At 43.6% G+C, this 20,836-nt stretch overlaps 1 long non-coding RNA gene and 1 pseudogene across 1 annotated transcript; one reads left to right on the top strand and one right to left on the bottom strand.

The window, feature by feature from the left end:
• Positions 1-9,286: 9,286 nt before the first annotated feature.
• LOC144221807 (uncharacterized) lies at positions 9,287-16,113 on the bottom strand. The gene is made up of 5 exons (XR_013332183.1): positions 15,992-16,113; positions 13,461-13,625; positions 11,239-11,364; positions 10,068-10,217; positions 9,287-9,346 (listed from the first exon to the last, which is right to left on the bottom strand). It is a non-coding gene; the product is annotated as an uncharacterized LOC144221807 (long non-coding RNA).
• A 3,590-nt stretch (positions 16,114-19,703) lies between these two features.
• Positions 19,704-20,495, top strand: LOC144221806 (large ribosomal subunit protein eL8-like; annotated as a pseudogene).
• The last annotated feature ends 341 nt before the right edge of the window (positions 20,496-20,836 follow it).

Raw genomic sequence — 20,836 nt, 5'->3', positions numbered from 1 at the left:
TAGATATAAAATGTTTTCTTTCATTCTCCTAATTCAGATCTTGAAGTGATAAAGCTATACTCAAAAATTTATACCCACTTAGTTTGTGGAAGCAAAGTGCAATGTGAAAATACTTAAAAGAATGAGAAAGAGATTTCTCAGGAATGCAGAATATTTGGCCCTTGAACTGAAAGTCCTTCATTCACTAGCTTGTGTTTGAATGTAAGAGGTTCAACATTTGCCTTTAACTCTGATTTTGCTTTACTGTCAGAGTTTAACACATGCCAACTACTTACATGTGTTCTGTGACACAGGTGATTAAAAACACAAGAGGGACAGGCAAAGACAGGAAAACAGACCTAAGAAGAGTGTTAACTTGTCTTGGCGCCTCCCTCTAAGGCATTCTGAGGGCACAGTGCAGGTGGAATGAGTATCTAGATGACCCTGTTCACTGATTGGTGGAATTCCTAAGATTCCCCATGGCATTTTCAAGCTTGGGAAAAGTTTACAGATTAAAAGTTATCTGGCAGGTACCTCTGTTCTTCCTACTAGTTAATTTGGTGCCACTGGAAAGGACCTTTGGCAAGCTGGACCACTAGTTTTACCCAGTAACAAGATTTCACATTTTCCCAGAGTCCTTTCAGATACAGCAGAAACAACACAAAGTCCATGTTGAGTTACACATTTCTGTGAGAACTCTTATTTTGAAAACCACATCCATGGACATCTATCTCCTGGAATTATTTGCTTCTGTTAAGTGGCTCTTGTTTTCTTACCCAGGTTGTGAACTGTAGGGAGAAACCTTGGCTTGCATTTCTGTATCTCTCATTCAAAAACTAGAATCACTGGGGGTGCCTGGGTGGCTCACTTGGTTAAGCATCCGACTTCGGCTCAGGTCATGATCTCATGGTTCATGTGTTCAAGTCCCATGTCTGGCTCTGTGCTGACAGCTCAGAGCCTAGAGCCTGCTTCAGATTCTGTGTCTCCCTCTCTCTCTGCCCCTCACCTGCCTGCATTCTGTCTCTCTCTCTCAAAAATAAACCTTAGGAAAAAAAAACTAGAAACACTGAATTGAAGTCTCTACTTTTTTTATGGAGTCTTTTTGTTTACCTAACTTTTAGGAAGAAGTATATCAGAAATAAGCTGATTTTATGGTTTCCATCAGAAAACACAGTTGTAGCCACTCTCCCATAATCCAAACACATCCAGGCTAATCTCGCTGTGCATCCGTGTCCTGCCTAGAAGTCTTTCATCTCAGAATAAAGACCCCAAGTCACCAGTCCCTCAATAATGAAAGACAGACAACCCAGTGGAAAAGAGAATTGCGATGTTTAGAAAAAATGTATACTAAGAGAAAAACTTCCAGAAACTTAAAGTATTTAGACTGCCACAGTTCTCGCAGATTCTAATTAAATGAGGGTTTTATTATAATTTTAGTTGAGGTATGTGATACTGAAGACACTGTCACCTAGGAACCTAGCAGATGTTCTTAGGAATCCAGCCTCTCCCGGGAATACTGGTACGCCAGTAAAACATAGAAGCTATCTAGATTTTCATTGAATCAGAATATGATGCCTCTAAAATAGCTGTTGATTTATCTGCTTGACCTCTACCCTCATCTGAGAACTGTCCCCCATGCCAAATTGATCTGTGATGTGGTGCCAGAACTACAGGTCATCGCATGGAGTTAGGTGACCAATCCTGAGCCAGACAGATAGTCCCCTGTGGCTCTGGAATCTGCCTACCTAGGACTGGTCTGACGAAGACGGCCACAAGACATGATAGGCAGCTGCTGTAGGTTGGCTTTTCAAACAAATGTTATCAAAACACCTGAACAGAAAAGTCTGGGGGTGCCTGGGTCCAGTCCATTAAGCCTCCAACTTTGGCTCAGGTCATGATCTCACAGTGTGTGAGGTCAAGACCCGTGTCGGGCCCAGTGCTGACAGCTCAGAGCCTGGAACCTGCTTCACATTCTGTGTCTCCCTCTTTCTCTGCCTGACCCTCCACCGCTCATGCTCTGTCTCTGCCTCTCAAAAATAATAAACAGACATTAAAAATTAAAAAAAAAAAAAAAAGGAAAGTCTGCAGACCAAGCCCTGAGAGGCTATGTTTGTGTGGCTTTCCAATTGAAAACAGTACATTGCTTTCTTCTGTAAAAGTCACCTCATGTGGTGCTGGGAATACAGCAGTGAACAAAAGTATGGCTCCTGCCTTTTTTAGTGGGGGAAACAGGCATTAAACCAAGAGTTATACAAATCTATGCTTTTAAATTGTGATATATGCTAGGAAAGGAGAAAAGTATGCTGTAAGTGACAGCCTAAGGGCTGGGTACCTAGAAGCAAAGCCTGAGGTAGAGTTTCTTTTTTTTTAATTTTTTTAATGTTTAATTTTTTATTTTTTTTTTAATATTTTTATTTATTTCTAGGAGAGAGAGAAAGAGACAGCGTGAGCAGGGGAGGGTCAGAGAGAGAGGGAGATACAGACTCTGAAATAGGCTCCAGGCTCCGAGCTGGCAGTCAGCACAGAGCCCGACGCGGGGCTTGAACCCACGAACCGGGAGATCATGACCTAAGCGAAAGTCAGACGCTTAACCGACTAAGCCACCCAGGCTTAGTCGGTTTATTTTTTTATTTTTGAGAGAGAGAGAGAGAGACAGTGTGAGCAAGGGAGGGTCAGAGAGAGAGGGAGATATAGAATCCGAAACAGGCTCCAGGCTCTGAGCTGGCTGTCAGCACAGAGCCCGGCATGGGACCTAAACCCACTAACTGTGAGATCATGACCTGAGCCGAAGTCAGATGCTCAACCTACTGAGCCCCCCAGGTGCCCCCTGAGGTAGAGTTTCTTGTGTAGAGGATCTATTGAAGTTGTGGTATCAGGTGGGGCCTGTGAGGGAAGAGGAAGAAGCTGAGAAAAGATACAGCTTCACACTTCAACCAGGTTCCACGCAATGTGATGCCACCAAGAGTTTTCCCATCTTGAGGCAAGGGGCTAGGCCTTTGTTTTCTTTTTAATATATTTTTTAACTTCTTTAATGTTTATTTATTTTTGAGACAGAGAGAGACACAGAGTGTGAGTGGGGGAGGGGCAGAGAGAGAGGGAGACACAGAATCTGAAGCAGCTCCAGGCTCTGAGCTGTCAGCACAGAGTCCAACGCGGGAACTCATGAGCCATGAGATCATGAACTGAGCCCAAATCGGACTGACAGAGCCACCCAAGCACCCAAGGGGCTGGGCCTTTGTATTCAGTGTGCAGTGCACAGTCATTGGTCCTGCCCTCCCACCAGCCCCAGGGCACTGTGAGAAGGCTCTCCAGAGGACATGCTGCCGTGAGCTCTCGGTACCCAACACGGAACAAGTAGTCAGGGACCAGGGAAAGGGGATCTGGGGCCCAGTAGCAACTACTACCGGGTATAGAGAGTTGGCCTGGGGAGACCTGACTTAGATTAAATAATCATGGTGAGACATCGTGACACATAACTTCACAATATTATAGCACATAACTTCAAATATTAATGTTGTTTATGAATTTTTCTTACTCCAAATAAGTGGTTGCTTTGTGCTTCCTGTTTCAAACAGAGAACTGGTATGTTCAAAAGCACCCCTACCCTTTGTTTGGGATGCAGGGGAGAGAGGGGGAGTAGGAGACTCTCAAGTGTAGTGGAGGAAGGCTGTGCCCCAATCGCTGGTTGTACCCAGTGGGGTGAACTTCAGAGGCTCATGGTATTGAGGTGTCTTCCAGCCTAGGCAAAAAGACGCAAGTACTGGAGACACCTCCTTCCAGGGGCCCTCTGAATTGGCCGTGAGGATAGCAGCAATGACCCAGATGGGCTGAAGAGTAGAGGGCCTCGCCCACTTTTGAGGTCATTCAACATCCCAAATGCTTGTGAGACCTTTAAAGGAAGAAAAGACACTCTACTGACCACAGATGTGATTTCTGCTGCAGCACAGCAGAATGAGGCCAAAAAGGTTCGCCCTGAAGAAAATAAGAAAGTGTGCAATTTCTTGTACCCACCTTGAGTTTAGAGCCAAGATATGAAGGATGGAAAGGAGTAGGAAGGAGATGGGATTGGGGGGATGAGGATCCATGGAAAGGAGAGTGAATTGCATAAAGCTCAAAGGTAAGACTGGCATTATAATCAAGGCAGGGAGGGCAGGGGGAGCAGCCTCGATCAGATCTTATTTTGTCAAATAGAAGTTACTCTAGGTTTGACCCTCAACAAAGCAGGGACAGATAGAACGTACCTGAATATCATAAAGGCCATATATGAAAGACCCACAGCTGATATCATCCTCAACAGGGAAAAACTGAGAGCCTTTTCCCTACAGGCAGGAACAAGAAAGGGATGGTCACTCTCACCATTACTATTTGACACAGTACTGGAAGTCTTAGCCTCAGCAATCAGACAACACACACACACACACACACACACACACACACACACACACAGAGGCATCCAAATCAGCAAGCTTTCACTACTACCTGTAGATGACATGATACTCTATGGAAAAAACCCAAAAGACTCCACTAAAAACACAGCTAGAATACAGGAATTCAGCAAAGTTGCAGGATATAAAATCAATGTACAGAAATTGGTTGCATTTCTATACACCAATAAAGAATCAGAAGAAAAAGAAATTAAGGAATTGACTCCATTTACAATTGCACCAAAAATAATAAGATACCTAGGAATAAAGCTAACCAAAGCAATAAAAGATCTGTACCCTGAAAACTATAGAAAAATTATGAAAGAAATTGAAGAAGATACAAAAAAATAAAAAAGCATTCCATGCTCATGGGTTAGAAGAACAAACATTGTTAAAATGTCTATATTACCCAAGGCAATCTATACATTTAACGTGATCCCCATAAAAATACCACCAACATTTTTCTCAGAGCTAGAACAAACAACCCTAACATTTGTAAGGAACCAGAAGAGACCCTGAATAGTTAAAGCAATCCTGAAAAAGAAAGCCAAAACTGGAGGCATCACAATTCCAGATTTCAAGCTATATTATAAAACTTTAGTCATCAAGAGAGTACGGTATTGGCATAAAAACAGACACATAGATCAATGGAATGGAATAGAAAATCCAGAAATGGACCTACAACTATATGGTCAACTAATCTTTGACAAAGCAGGAAAGAATATCCAATGGAAGAAAGAAAGTCTCTTTCTTTTCTCTTATGCATGTTGCTGGGAAAACTGGACAGCAACAAGCAGAAGAATGAACCTGAACCACTTTCTTATGCCATACAAAAATTAATTCAAAATGGATGAAAGACCCAAATGTGAGACAGAAAACCATCAAAACCCTAGAGGAGAACACAGGCAGTAACCTCTTTGACCTCGGCCGCAGCAACTTTTTACTACACACGTCTCCGGAGGCAAGGGAAACAAAAGCAAAAATGAACTACTGGGACCTCATCAAGATAAAAATCTTCTGCACAGAGAAGGAAACAATCAATAAAACTGAAAGGCAACTGATAGAATGGGAGAAGATATTTCCAAATGCACTATCTGATAAAAGGTTAGTATCCAAAATCTATAAAGAACTTACCAAACTCAACACCCAAAAAACAAATAATCCAGTGAAGAAATGGGCTAAAGATAGGAACAGACAATTCTCCAAAGAAGGCATCCAGATGGCAAACATGAAAAGATGCTCAATCACACTCATCCTCAGGGAAACACAAATCAAAACCACAATGAGATACCACCTCACACCTGTCAGAGTGGCTAAAATTAACACAGGAAACAGCAGATATTGGCGAGGATGCGGAGAAAGGGGAACCTTTCTGCTGGTGGGAATGCAAATTGGTGCAGTCACTCTGGAGAACAGTATGGAGGTTCCTGAAAAAAACTTAAAATAGAACTGCCCTACAATCCAGCAACTGCAGTATCAGGTATTTACCCAAAGGATACAAAAATACTGATTCAAAGGGGTATGTGCACCCTGGTGTTCACAGCAGCATTGTTAACAGTAGCCAAACTATGGAAAGAGTCCAAATGTCCATTGACTGATGAATGGATAAAGATGTGGTATACACACACACACACACACACACACACACACACACAATGGAATACTACTTGTTGATTAAAAAGAATGAAATCTTGCCATTTGCAACCACCTGGATAGAGCTAGTGTCTTATGCTAAGAGAAATATGTCAGTCAAAGATAAATACCACATGATTTCAGTCATCTGTGGAATTTAAGGAAAAAAATGTGAACATTGGGGAGGGGAGAGAGAAGGAAACAAAGCACAAGAGTCTCTTAAAGACATATGACAGAAGGAGGTGGTGGGGGGTGGGCTAGATTGGTGATGGGTGCTCAGGAGGGTACATGTTATGAGCACTGGGTGTCATATGAAAGTGATGGATGACTGAATTCTACTTCTGAAACTGATATTGCACTACATGTTAACTAACTAGAATTTAGGGGCATCTGGGTGGCTCAGTCGGTTGAGTATCCTACTTCGGCTCAGGTCATAATCTCATGGTCCATGAGTTCGAGCCCGCATCAGGCTCTGTGCTGACGACTCAGAGCCTGGAGCCTGCTTAGGATTCTGTGTCTCCCTCTCTTTCTGCCCCTCCCCCGCTCATGCTCTGCCTCTCTCTGTCTCAAAAATAAATAAACATTAAAATTTTTTTTAAAAAGTTAACTAGAATTTAAATAAAAATTTGAAAAGAGAAAAAGGGAAGAAGTTACCCTGGATTTGGGCAGGTAAGAACAGGTGGAATGACAGAAGAGCTTAACATTGGCTCAAGAGCGAGGTGACAGTGGCTTGAGCTAGCAAGGTGGAGGTGGTATTAGAGGGACCATGGTTACCTCTTAGAGGGAGAACTGCCCAGGTAGGCCCAGTGAGAGGTATATTTCATGAAGCCAGCATGCCAGTCATGGTTGTGAGGTTCAAAAGAGATAGAGTGCCCAGTATGAGCACTGCTGTCATGACCCAGGGGTGAATTCTCTGAACCAGACACAGGACTCCAGAGGCAGCCTCTACCTTCCTGGGAAGGTAGTATTTGTGTCCATCCTTTGAAGCCCACTTAGACCCCCTTATTAACAACAGAGTACCAATCAACGACAGCCACAGTGAAACTGAGCACGTCTGAGTACTTCAGGTATAGGATCTCTAGTCTGCACATCCACTTTTGAAGGTGAATATTATTGTCCTCATGATCATGAGACAACAACTCAAAACTGAACAACTTGTCCCAAGTTGAAGCCCACTTGAGTAGTAAATGGATTGCAACCTAGGCTGGCTGATCTCCAAACCCATGTCCTCTCCTTGGACCATGTGGCCTCTCCTGTGAACTCTTCTGTAATCACTCCTCTCTGAAATGGGCAGGAAATCCTATTGGAACACTTAGAACTTCAAAACTGTTTACCTTGTTTCTATAATTGAGATAAAGAACTAAAAAAAAAAATTGTTAGGGACCCAGGAATCATGAAACATTTAAATATTCAACTTACTTCCATGCCCATATATAACTCCTATAACTCAACTTTATCACTATGAGTCATACTGTTGTTTCTGGTTTTTATACAAGGTAAATTCCCTAAAGGTGTATTTTCAGATTTGGGGCGACCATAGCGGACAGCTTAATGTCAAAGCTATTTGCCCAGCAGAGGGCGCGCAATTCTTTTGAGAAAGTCTGAATCTCAGGCAGGTCTTGGAAAACTAGGCTGAAGACGCTGCATATATGTGGTGTTTTACTTGGAATTGGTTCTGCAGGTCTTGGTTGCCCAACATGCTGGGTGGGGGTTTGTGTGAATCCCCGGGATTCCGAGCAGCCACCCTGGGATGGGGCAGCTCACTTAGTGGGCTCCTCACTTGTGTTTTGTGGGGAGCCAAATGAGGGCACATGGAAGGTGACAGCAGTTCAGAACTTTGACTACAGAAACAGGTAGCCAGAATCAGGAATTGTGCCAGCCTACGACCCCAACCCATATTCATATAGTCAGGCCTGGGAACTTTCATTAAGCTATTTCCCAGCTCTCTGTGTTAAATTATTTGGAGAATTTAGGCATAATTCTAGAATGATACGTTAGTTTCTAGAAAGACTCTTTTCCATAGGTGTCTGTCCTGATTTGGCCATGTTTTATACACAGTTAAATCTGTTCCCCAGTTTCTTGCCATGCTTCACCCTGTCAGTGAGCCTCTATAGAAAGTAGTGGAAGGGGGGACGTGGCTGGCATGGATGCAATTGGACGGTCTCTTGAGAAGACTTCACATCTTGTGGCCTTGGTCTCTGCACTTGGACTAACCAGGACCCACTTCATGAACATGCAATCCATGTGGCAACACGGCTCACACTCAGAAGAGCCTGCTGAGGCTGTTTGAGATTCTTAACAAGTGTCGAACACGGGGCCCCATAAATTACTTAGATGGTCCTTAAAACTATGGCAGCTACCTATAGGGGTTCCATGTTGGACAGTGACCAAATGCACCCAGCAAATACCCTCACCTTGGAAATGAGAATTCAAGACACCAACTGTGTGCCTTTGGGCTATCAGAAAAGTAGGCTCATCCAGGAGAAGCAACGGGAGAAGAGCTGGGGCAGACCTCCAGGCACCATGAAAGCTGTTCCCATTCCTCATGAAAACCTATAGACTCATTGCTGAAATTGTTTCCTAAGCTTGACTGAGTCCTCTGTCATTGTTGCCCCCAAAACGCTGACCCATTCTACCCATTGGATAAGAGGGTAGATACAGAATCACTAGAAGTACAACAAGAAAGGTTTTGTGGACAGTTGAGAGAACGTGAAGCAAGGTTATCACCCATCCCAGGGCATGTCTGCGCCTAAATCTCATCTGGCTTTTAGCCAACTACTATATGAACTTACACTCCATTGCCCTAGGTATAGCAGTGCAGCTGTCTCATAATACAGCCCCTGACTGAAATAAGATACAAGAGCACAATTATAGAGCTGAGAACAATGGTCAACACATGAGTTCATGAAGGGTTTCTGCCTGGGTTTTTATTTCAATTTACCTTATCATGTTTAACCATACAAAAAAGCTGTTTTGGGGGCGCCTAGGTGGCTCAGTCGGTTAAGGAGCCAACTCTTGATTTTGATTCAGGTCATGATCTCAGTTTGTGAGATGAAACCCCGTGTCAGGCTCTGTGCTGAGCCTGCTTGGGATTCTCTCTCTCTCTCTCTCTCTCTCTCTCTCTCTCTCCCCCTTCACCCCCTCTCAAAACAAATAAACTTTTTTAAAAAAAGAAAAAGCTGTTTTTATAGGTCAAAAATAGGCACAATTTCCTGTTTTTTAGCTAATTTTATTCTTACCTAGAGCCAGTTGCACACGTATACCCATATATACACACAACACACGCTGGATATGATGAGGGGAGGCAGGAGCTGGCAAAGGGTGGAGAATTTGAAAACAACCAAGTGACTCCAAAGGAAGTGAGGGTGGTTGATGTATAAACCCATCCCAGTTACTCCATGCCTTCCCTGGTGACTCAGATCCCCTTTATCCGGGGGCCACCACCCAAGGGCAAAGGGGATTTTCCTCCACCCACACCATGATCTCGCTTCCACTCTCTTGGCATCTCTGCCCATGCTTCCTGCCCTGCCCTCTTAGTCTCAAGCAGCCTGCCTGCCCCCACCACCAAGCACGTGGGCTGGTACTCACTCTCACTGGCACACGGTCTAACTATGAGGGACTTCTTGAGGAAGAAAGAGGAGGCAGCATCCCTGCCTCTCTGCAGGGGGCATGCCCTAACTCCTATCATCAGCTAGGACCCTACACCGCCTCCCCCAGCTCAGCCCAGACAGATGGAGTCGTGGGCTAACACAGGGAGGCCCTTGTCTCCAGTCTAATCTTCCTGACTCTTGTGTTTCCCCCTGCTCTCCTTCCAGTTTCTCTGGCTCTCAGCTCTCAGGGCTGTGCGGATGCTGAGAGCTACTCCTTCCCCTCTGCTCACAGCTCCTGCTCACCCAGGGCTGCCCTCTGGGAGATGAGGTGCTCTGAGTCCTCAGCCCGGGAGGACAGGGAGCAGTGGCTCCAGCTGCATACTAGAAAAAATGGGCCCAGGCAGGGTCAGAGAGCCCATGGACTGCTACTTGCCTCTCTCACCTGGTTCCCTGCTTCCTCTCAGTCAACCAAGCAGGCAAGACTCCTCTGTGCATGTTTCTATTCCTCTCTTTCTTTTGGCTGTTTGGCTCTTCTTTAAGCACTTATCTAAACATCTTCCTCCACATTAGACTTCTTTCATGCTGCAAATACCTTTAAGGTAGAACATATGTCAAGCAAGCGTGTACCTTGTGTATTTTACACAAGTTACTTACTTCATACCATGTTTAAGTAAACCACATACAGGCTGCTGCAAAATATAACAGCTTCGAGTATAGACTTTGGAGGCAGAAAAATCTAGGGTCGGAACCCAGTGTAGCATGCACCAGCTACCCGTTCCCAAGCAAGTCATTTATCTTTGTGAACCTGTTCTTGGATTGGAAATAGGGTTGACAGTACTGCTCTCATGATAGGCTTATTGAGGTACCAAATGAGCCAACACAAATAAAGCACTCAGAATCACTTCTGGCATATGGTATGCACTTGAAAAATATTAGTTCTTGTTGGTTTTCAATACAATAAAACAATTAAGCATTTCAAAGCAATTCTATGTTGATACTCTGAAGTCAAGCAAAGAATAATTTTATTCTGTAAATAATCATTCATAAAATAGTCCTCAGGAATTAAAAATTTTGCATGGTAGGAACAGCAGTGACTTAGGAGTCACTAAGATCTAGATTCAGGTTCTAGCTCCATCACTTACTGACTATGTGACCCGGAACCTGTGTGTTAGCCTCTGAGCCTACATCACAGAGGTCGGGAGTAAAATAAGTACAGTGCACTCAAATCTGTTGTGTAGTTATAAAGCTATATATAGTTAAGTTAGATATCATAATTTATTTACTCTGTACATTTTTAATTGATTCTCAAATTCGTGTTTCATGCAACTCCTTAACGCTAATTTAAATAAAATACATGTGCATGTGGACATATCTGTATGTGAATTTGCGTAAACATGTTTTTAAAAGTCTGGAAAGAAAGGCAAGCCAATTATTGGCAATCATTGTGTCTAAGGAGGAGGTCAGACTGACCAAGAAGGAAACTGTCATATCTTACATTATCTGCTGAAAAAGTGGTCGGATTATGGGTAATCTTAAAAAATAGTAATGTACATATTATAAAAATCAGAATAGCATTGCTTAAAAAAATATTCTCACTGATTTTGAATACAAACCTGGGGTATGTGTTAAAACTTGCATCAGCATTCAGTAACTTTCATTCTGCTGACATTCTGCAAGCGTGCCAACTCTGTGCAAAGCACTCCGGGAGATGCCAACCTGGATCAGATGTGGAAGTCTACCTGAGATGACAACATATTAGTCCAGGTAAAACACTTATGCCAAGGGTGATAATCTACGAAGAAAGTGGCCAATGTGGCTGGTGCACTATAAGTGCTCACTAAATACTTACTGGATAGATGGAGAAGTGAATGGATGGATGGGTGGATGAATGGATAAACAGATGTAGAAAAAATGCCTTGGAAGAGGAATAATCAAGATGTCTGGTCGATTCAGTCAGTAAAGCATTTGACTCTTGGTCTTGGGGTTTGAGCTCCCCCATTAGGTAGAGATTACATTTTTTAAAAAGGAAAAGGAATAATCTACAGCTATGGGGATTTAGGAACACTTTATGGAAAAGACAGCCTTTGAAAGGCTAGATTTAGACATCTAGAGATGGGAGGCAGAGTTGGCAAGGGGCCTTATAGTAATGATATCCTGTCATTTCTGTCTCAATCTCAGTGTTTCCCTCCCTCTCCTCCTTCCTTCTCACTGAGAGTAGAGCTGGTATGTTTGGAAACAGGTGGGAGGTTTTCTTGGCCGTCACAGTGACTGGGATGCTGGGGAAGTAGATGTCAGAGAACACTGCTGCATTTAGTGGTATGTTGGCCAGGGCTGTTAAATATATTGCAATAAAGAACTGTGATACCAGTGGTGATCACACTGAGAAACACCGGTAGGTAACAGAAGTATCATAAAGAAATTATTACACTGTCACAGAGAAAGTACTGAGGAAGATAATCTGTTTTTGTGGACAAATCAAATCCTATGACCTCCCTTCTAGAGAAGAAGCAGGGAAATCATACTGGAAACGCCCATGGGGGTTGCTGAACAGACAGCCTCTTAACAGATTAGACCTTGGTCTCGAGGAACAGGAGACACATCCAGGTTTTTGACTAGAGGAATGATCTTGTCATATCTGTGCTTCAGGAAATGCCAATCCCCTATTTTAAAAAGAACTAAAATGTGAAGTGATGACAAGTTAATTTTTTTAAAGTTTTACCCTGCCTTGTTCTGCATCAGAGAAACCTAAGAAAGCTAAGAGAGCATTCTATATTTTACAAACTTCTCCAAATTTAATGTAGGATAAAAAAAATTGATTCAACAAACTAGGCTGGGACAATCTGGATAAACAAAAACAAAACTAAGATTGATCCCTACCTCAAACCGCATATTCAAGATGGTTTAAAGAATTAAACCTAAAAAACTGTTAAAGATGTTAGGGAGAAATGTAGCTGAATACTTTAGGAAACTTGAAGTAGGGGAGGCCTTCCAAAGTAAAACCCAAAGAACCATAAAGTACAAAAACAGAGAAACTCAAGATTTCTACAGAACAAAAAAGGTAAAAGTAGAAGCTGGTTGTAACATATATAACAGACAAAAGATTCTTTTCCAGATAATCTACAAAGCTTCTATAAATTAATAAGAAAAAGATAACCCAAATGAAAAATGGGCAATAGATTTAATTAAGCACTTCACAGAAAAAAAAAGATATAAAACNACAGAGCCTGGAGCCTGTTTCAGAGTCTGTGACTCCCTCTCTCTATTACCCTCCCCTGCTCACGCTGTCTCTCTCTCTCTCTCCTAGAAATAAATAAAACATTAAAAAAAAATTTAAAAAAACATGGAAATAGGTTTATGGCTGATATTTCATATTGATTCATTCAATTCCATGCCTACTATCCTGTAGCTTGTTGCATGTTGGAACCTAAAAAGATAATGCCGGGACACCTGGGTGGCTCAGCCAGTTAAGCATCCGACTTCGGCTCAGGTCGTGATCTCACGGTTGGTGGGTTTGAGCCCCATGTTGGGCTCTGTGCTGACAGCTAGCTCAGAGCCTGGAGCCTGTTTCAGATTCTGTGTCTCCCTCTCTCTCTGACCCTCCCCTGCTCATGCTGTCTCTGTCTTTCTCTCAGAAATAAATAAAAAACATTTTAAAAAATGATAATGCCTACAATTCCCAGACTCCCTTAGAGCTGAGCTTCTGTACGTAACCAGCCAGGGCAGATATACCATCAAGAGATCGACTGACTCTCGTGACACTCAGGGTTAAAGGAGGTGCTTATTTTTCTTTGGTTTGCTTTTTTATTTCCCTGCATCAACATAGCAGCAATCTTACCGTCTAGATGTAGTCTCCAGCTCCATAGGCGCTGTGGATAGGATGTAAGGTATCCACAGTGCAGCTGAGGCAGCATGGTCCTGGACACCAGGTATGTCTGAGGCCTCCAGGCTTCCAGATTATCAAGTCAGCAGTTGAGGCACAGCCTCTTGAATCCCCAGTTTCCTGGTCATGGCAGAAGAAGAGGCTCCTCTGGCAGGTGTCCTGAGCTGGAGCTTGGGGGTCAGTCCTACTTTTTCATCTGATCTCACAAATCGTAAGCAGCAATGTCATATTTTAAATCAAGCAGCTCCCCTACTCTCTTTCTACTTATCTTTCTACATAAACTAAGCAGAGTAGCTGCTAAACTCTGAAACAATGGTCAGCCTTATTAAAAATCAAAGAAATGCGGGGCACCTGGGTGGCTTAGTCGGTTAAGCATCCGACTTTCGCTTAGGTCATGATCTCATGGTTCGTGGGTTCGAGCCCCGCGTCGGGCTCTGTGCTGACTGCCAGCTCAAAGCCTGGAGCCTGTTTCAGAGTCTGTGACTCCTTCTCTCTCTGACCCTTCCCTGCTCATGCTGTCCCTCTCTCTCTCTCTCTCTCCTAGAAATAAATAAAATATTTTAAAAAATCAAAGAAATGCAAACTAAAGTCACAGTGAAATGATTTCTCACTGATCAGAATATGAATGATTACAAAGATGGATGGGGTGGCTGGGTGGCTCGGTGGTTAGGCGTCCAACTTCAGTTCAGGCCATGATCTTGCTGTTTATGGGTTCAAGCCCCACATGGGGCTCTGTGCTGACAGCTCAGAATCTGGATCCTGCATTGGATTGTGTCTCCCTCTCTTTCTTCCCCTCCCCCACTCACACCCTGTCTCTCTCTTTCTCTCAAAAATAAAAAACAAAACAAAAAACATCGATAAAATTCAGTGTTGCTGAGGGTAAGGGGAAAGGGGCTCTCTATTAGAGCTTATGTATGTCGTTGCAACCATTTGAAGAGCCGTTTGGCAGAATCTACCCAAATATAAATCATATTTATGCATGCATTTATGCATGCATCATATCAAACCCAGAGAGGGCATCAGGCCTCTAGGCATTGGCTGAAGAGAAATACTACTACATGTCCTCAAAAACACATTTTCCACAGATATTAACTGCATCATTGTGAGTAATGGAAAGATAATAACAACTAGCTGGATTGTCCATCAAGAGGGAACAGTTAAGAAAATTATTGTACAGCCATTCTTTGGAATGCTCTGCAGCAGTTAAAGAATGAGGCCGAGCTCCAAGCACTAATATGGAAAGATCCCAGACATATTTCCAAGTGAAAAATAAATGGCAAAACAGTACGTATAGTATGATCTCATTTACGTTTAAAAATACATATAACAGAATGTGTTTCTATTTAAACATGCATATATCCGCATAAACATAGCCAAAGGTCAGGAAGGGCACAAACCAAGCTACTCTGTGGGGTGGGGGGGAGGCTGGAGGAGGGGCTTGGGCAGGACTTGTACCTCCTGTCTGTACTATTTGAATGTCTGAATATTTTACAGTAGGAATGTATTCTATTAGAATGTCATATAGTATGACCTCTTAATTTATATATTAATACATAAATTAAGAGGTTATAAAACACTGTAGGGGCAAGCTTCCAACTCTCAAATGCCTAAGCAAAATATAGAGATTGATTAATTGACCTGTGTGCTATCCACCTATCATCTATCTAGAAAGGGAGAAAGCAAACATGACAAAAAGTAACGCACTGAACCTAGGCGAAGCGATATGGGTATTCATTGCACTCTTCATTCAACTTTTCCGTTTTAAAACTTTTTTCATAATATAAAGTTAGAAATAAAATGCATCAAATACACATCCTTGGACCCACACACGCTTTTTCTGTGCAAGCAGATTTTTTTCAGAGGTGGGGACCAAAGCCTGTGCCTTGCACAGCTGCTAAAACAGCAAACAGCATTGGCAATCCTTCCCACTGACTTCTTAGAGCAAGTGTGCCTCACTCCTGAAGCCAGTGTCCTGAGTAACTTCAGAGGCCTTTGTGGGCATGAACTGGGATTGACAGCAGGCCCCTGCCCAGTCCCTCGGCAGGCAGTCAGGGCCAGAACCTGTTGGCGAGTAGGGACCTACCTAGCTGGCTCTCCAGGGGCCTGCAGAGCTCATGGCCAAGGGCACTCCCCCCCAACCCCCAACACACACGCCAGTGCATATTTATGAAGCCCCATGAAAGGTGAAGTAGCCATTTGTAAGAAGGGGACCTGAGGGCTCCTTCTTGGCCACTCCAGGGGGCTCTGAAAAGATTCCATTCATTGGAGCTGCTGTACTCAAGACCCCACATTCAGTCCTCATTCTGGTGTTTATTTTTGACATAACAGTGTGAGGAGAATGGGGAAAAAAGGAATTGCAAAAAAAGGAACTGGAATTTTAATGAGAACCATCTGGAGTCAAGGGTGCGATGTTTGGTACAAGAAAGTAATTCCTCAGCTTAAATGAGGAAAAAGAGAAATGGAGCAAATTGTTATGTTGCGCTTACCCCCAAACTGATGCTGAACAGAACCACCCAGAACGCTGGAACATGCACATCGCACAGGAACGCGGCTGCGACAGGGCCGTGGAGGGACGTAGTGAGCAGTGAGGAGGAATGTTTCTCCTCCGCCAAGGAGACTTTGAGGGATGGGTTGTGGTGGGCCCTGGGCCAGGGCCTGGAATCTGGGTAACCATGGAAACGGGCCCGCGGGTGACAACAAACACGGGATGGAATTTAAGCGTTCGCAGCCAGGCCACGGAGGAATGGGAAAGTTCGGGAAAGTTTTTGTGTTTGTTTTTAAGCCGGAGTCGAGGAAGGCACAGAAGGGAGCCGCAGTGTTCCAAATACACGGCTCCCTGCGCAGTACCCCCAACTGAGTCCCAGGAAGCCAGGTTCTCTGCGAAGCTCTATTTCCACTTTATTCTTTCCATTTCTTTATAACCCACCGCATCCCACCAAGGATTCTGTGGGGGGTGAAAGCCACTCCTGAGGGGTCTCGGTGCACAGCCACATCCCTGTCTTCACTCCAGCATAATCCCATACCTTGAGGATAGCCACCCTCTGTGGGGATTTATTTGGGTGCATCCTCTCCACGTATCCCCAAAACAGCCCGCTGGCCAGGATGGCCAGATCCCCACCTCACAGATGGAGAAACAAAATTCTGAGAGCCAAGATCTCCCAGAAACAGAGGGGTTTTCTGGCCCAGCCCCTGCCCATCTTCCTTGCACCATGCTCTTGTACCTGTAATCTTTATTCTGGAAACAAATGAGTAATTGTGGTAGTCTGTATTTATGAAAAAGACAAGGAAAGCCTCCTACATAGATCAGTGTGCAAATGCCACTTAGCCAGGCAGCTGCAGCAGCAGGCCTTGACTGAATGGGAAAAGATTTCTCTGAAGGAAGGAAGGAATTTTTAGTTACTGGGCTGAAAAATTAAGGAACCCTGGACTCTAGAATTTCCTTCTCTGAGGTGTTTAGAAACAGAATGTCTGGCTGGCATCAAGCATTGGGCAGATCAGGTCCTGGGACTAAAGGAACCATAGACATCCACTACAAGCTTCTTGCTTTGCAGATGGGGAAACCAAGGCAGAATCAGGCACTGGGCCCCACATCCAGTACAAGGTTCTTTTCTTGACAGCATGTGTCAGGACCCCCCAAACAAGCCCATAGTAGACCCTCGGAGTCCACAGGTAGGTTTTGGTGAAACAGTATAAATCAGCAAGATTAAAACAGGAGGTAATAACAATTGTTACAGAACAGAGGATTATTAAATCTGGACTTAGACTCGGGGGTGCAGGGAAGAGTAGGGAGGGGGAATATGCCTAATGGATTGACATTCTGAGAAACTGAGATCCATACAGTGCAAAATCCACTTGAGTTTTGATGTTAAGACCATCATTAGTTAAGGAGCCTCTTCTCTGAAAAGAGAAAGAGACTCAACAGTTAAGAATTTAGCAAAGATAGTTTTAAATCAGCAGAGTTACATAACTTCATAACGGTTTCAAGAAATCATCTTGAAACTTCATTAGCAAAAAATGCCTCTGAATAAGCCAACAGGAAATAAAGAAGTGCAAAGAATTTCTGAAATAGAAGAGTGGTTTTGTTTGTTGTTAAAGTGAAAAAAAGATGTTTTAAGGAAAAAGGAAGCCCTGACCCACATAAAGATAGGGTTTTGGTCACACTAATTTGAGAGCAAGAGGAGAAAAGAGGAGAAAGTGGATGCCTCCGCAGTGGAGTGAGTGCCCAGGCCCTTGAGGGCTTTGTGTGGGCTGCTGAGAACAGCTACAGTCCCCGAAAAATGGGCTCCCGAAACATAGCCAGTTTGACACTAAAAAAGACATTTCATTCACTGAAGAATAACCAATCTGCCTGAGGCTGTCCACAGCCCTGTTGAAGTTTACCAAGTAACTTAACAATTGCTTTAGCCCTTAACAATTTGGGGGTACCTGCTATTTTCCTGAAGTTGGTGATTTTCCCAAAAGCTCTGCTTTGTCACTTTTTGTCCTGAAAACCTCTATTTCTCTTAGGCAGTCATTAAAAATGGGAGAGTGTCCTCCACAATAGCTAAAACGTGGAAAGAGACTAAGTGTCCATCATCGGACAAATGGATCAAAAAGATGTGGTTTACCTATACCATGGAATACTACATGGCAATGAGAAACAATGAAATCTGGCCATGTGTAGCAACATGGATGGACCTTGAGGGTGTTATGCTGAGCGAAATAAGTCAGGCAGAGAAGGACAAATATCATATGTTTGCATGTATAGGAGGATTGGGAGGAACTTGACGGAGGAACAAGGGGGAGAAGAAGGGCGGAAATGGTGGGGGAAAGGGAGAGAGGCAAACCATGAGAGACTCTTGAATGCTGACAAAAACTGAGGACTGATGGATGTGGGGGGGAGGGGGGATGGGCATGGAGGAGGGCACTTGTGGGGATGAGCACTGAGTGTTATGTGGAAACTAATTTGACAATAAACTATTTGTAAAAAAACAAAATGGGAGAGTGTCATTTTTTTCTCAGCAAAAAGTTTTGACAACTTACTCTATGCCAAGCCATGAATACAGCGCTGCAATCATATCAGATTATTATTGCCTCTTGGATTTACTACCATTTCTGAGTTTTTATTATTAAAATGCAGAGTCCACTGTGAATCTATGAGCCTCCTATAAAACGCTGAGTTTTCCATCTTCAAATACTATAAGCACTATGCAAGCTTAAAGAGGCCACTGCTCATTCCTAATGAGAATCTTCTGTTTATGATTCATGGATTAAACCCCTATAAATGGCTTTATGTACATGCCCAAAATATGTGGATCCACACGATATCTGAGAGTATTCATGTAAGTATGTATCTGCCCGTGAGAAAGTGTGTGTGGGAGGGAAGGAACGAGTAGAAACTATTTCCATTTTATTTTATTGTTTCTTAAGTTTTAACGTTTATTCATTTTTCAGAGACAGAGCATGACCAGGGAGGGACAGAGAGAGAGAGCCAAACACAGAATCTCAAGCAGGCTCCAGGCTGAGCTGTCAGCACAGAGCCTGATGCAGGCCTCAAACCCACAAGCTGAGAGATCATGACCTGAGCTGAAGTCAGACACTTAACCATCTAAGGCACCCAGGTGCTCCATATTTTTTTAATAGTTTATTGTCAAGTTGGTTTCCATATAACACCCAGTGCTCATCCCCACAAGTGCCCTCCTCCATGCCCATCACCCCCTCTTCCCCTCCTCCCCACCAGCCCTCAGTTTGTCCTCAGCATTCAAGAGTTTCTCATGGTTTGCATCCTTCCCTCTCCCCCACTATTTTTCCCCTTCTCCTCCCCCATGGTCCTCCCTTAAGTTCCTCCTAATCCCCATATTTTAAAAAAAATTTTTAGAAATTTTATTTTTTTATCTGTTTTTATTTACTTATTTTGAGAGCGAGCAAGAGAGCAGATGCATGTGGGGGAGGGGGTGCAGGGGAAGAACAGAGAGAGAGGGAGATAGAGAATCCCACAAAGACTCTGCACTGTCAGCATAGAGCCCAATGTGGGACTTGATACCATGAATAGCAAGACCATGACCTGAGCCAAAACCAAGAGTTGGACACTTAACCAAATGAGCCACTCAGGCACCCCAAAACTGTTTTCATTTTAAAAAGCTAGAGGGACAAGCAAAAACTCTCATATACATCATATATTTCTTTAAGAGAAGTGAGTGTAGCTCTCTATTCCAGCCATCAAAGATGCCAAAATGTAAAGCAGCTAAGGGGAAGAAGGTGGCCCTGGTCCCTGCTGTGGTGAAGAAGCAGGAGGCCAAGAAGGTGCCAATCCCATTTGAGAAAAAGCCCAAGAATTTTGGCATCAGACAGGACATCCAGCCCAAAAGGGACCTCACCCACTTTGTCAAATGGCCCCATTACACTGGACTGCAGTGGCAAGGGCTGTTCTCTATAAATGTGTGAAAGTGCCTCCCGTGATTAACCTGTCCACCCGGGCCTTGGGTGGGCAAACAGCTACTCCACTGCTTAAGCTGGCCCACAAGTACTGACCAGAGACAAAGCAAAAGAAGAAGCAGAGATCACTGGCCCAGGCTGAGAAGAAAGTTGCTGGCAAAGGGGATGTCCCCATTAAGAGGCCACCTGTCCTTCAAGCTGGGGTTAATACTGTTACCAACTTAGCGGACAAGAAGGCACAGCTGGTAGTGATTGCACATGCTGTGGATCCCATTGAGCTGGGGTTGCCTTCCTGGCTGCCCTGTGTCATAAGATGGGGTTCCCTACTGCATCATCAAGGGGAAGGCCAGGCTGGGGCGTCTGGTTCACAGGAAGACCTGCACCACCATCACCTTCACAAGGTTAACTTGGAAGACAAAGGAGCTCTGGCTTAGCTGGTAGAAGCTATCAGGACCAATGACAATGACAGATATCATGAGATCCATCATCACTGGGGAGGCAATGCCACCTCTCCAGTGGCTCACATTGCCAAAGGCAAAGGCAAAGGCTAAAGAACTGGCCACCAAAGTGGGCTAACTGGCTGCTGTTGAGTTTTGTGTACATAAAAGTAATTACAAGTTCTATTTTAAAAAAACGAGTGTGTAGGGCATAACGATGGGAGAACCCAATGCATTTCCAAATTATCATTCCTTTAGCCCTTGAGAACACTCTTCAATGGGAAACCATGGGCTGGTGTTTTCTGTAATAATCACACTCTTCTTTTTTTTTAAGTTTCAGTGATTTTTTTAAAAAACCTTTTTAAAAATCATTTTTATCCTTTTATTTTAAAAAATCTTTTATCCTTTTATAAAAATCTTTATTAAAAACCTTTATTAGGGCGTATGGGTGGCTCAGTCGATTGAACATCCGATTTCGGC

This window comes from Crocuta crocuta, unplaced genomic scaffold, assembly GCF_008692635.1.
Source record: "Crocuta crocuta isolate KB4526 unplaced genomic scaffold, BGI_CrCroc_1.0 scaffold580, whole genome shotgun sequence".
In the NCBI taxonomy this organism is placed as follows: Eukaryota; Metazoa; Chordata; class Mammalia; order Carnivora; family Hyaenidae; genus Crocuta; species Crocuta crocuta.
This window is presented reverse-complemented; position numbering and strand designations above follow the sequence as displayed.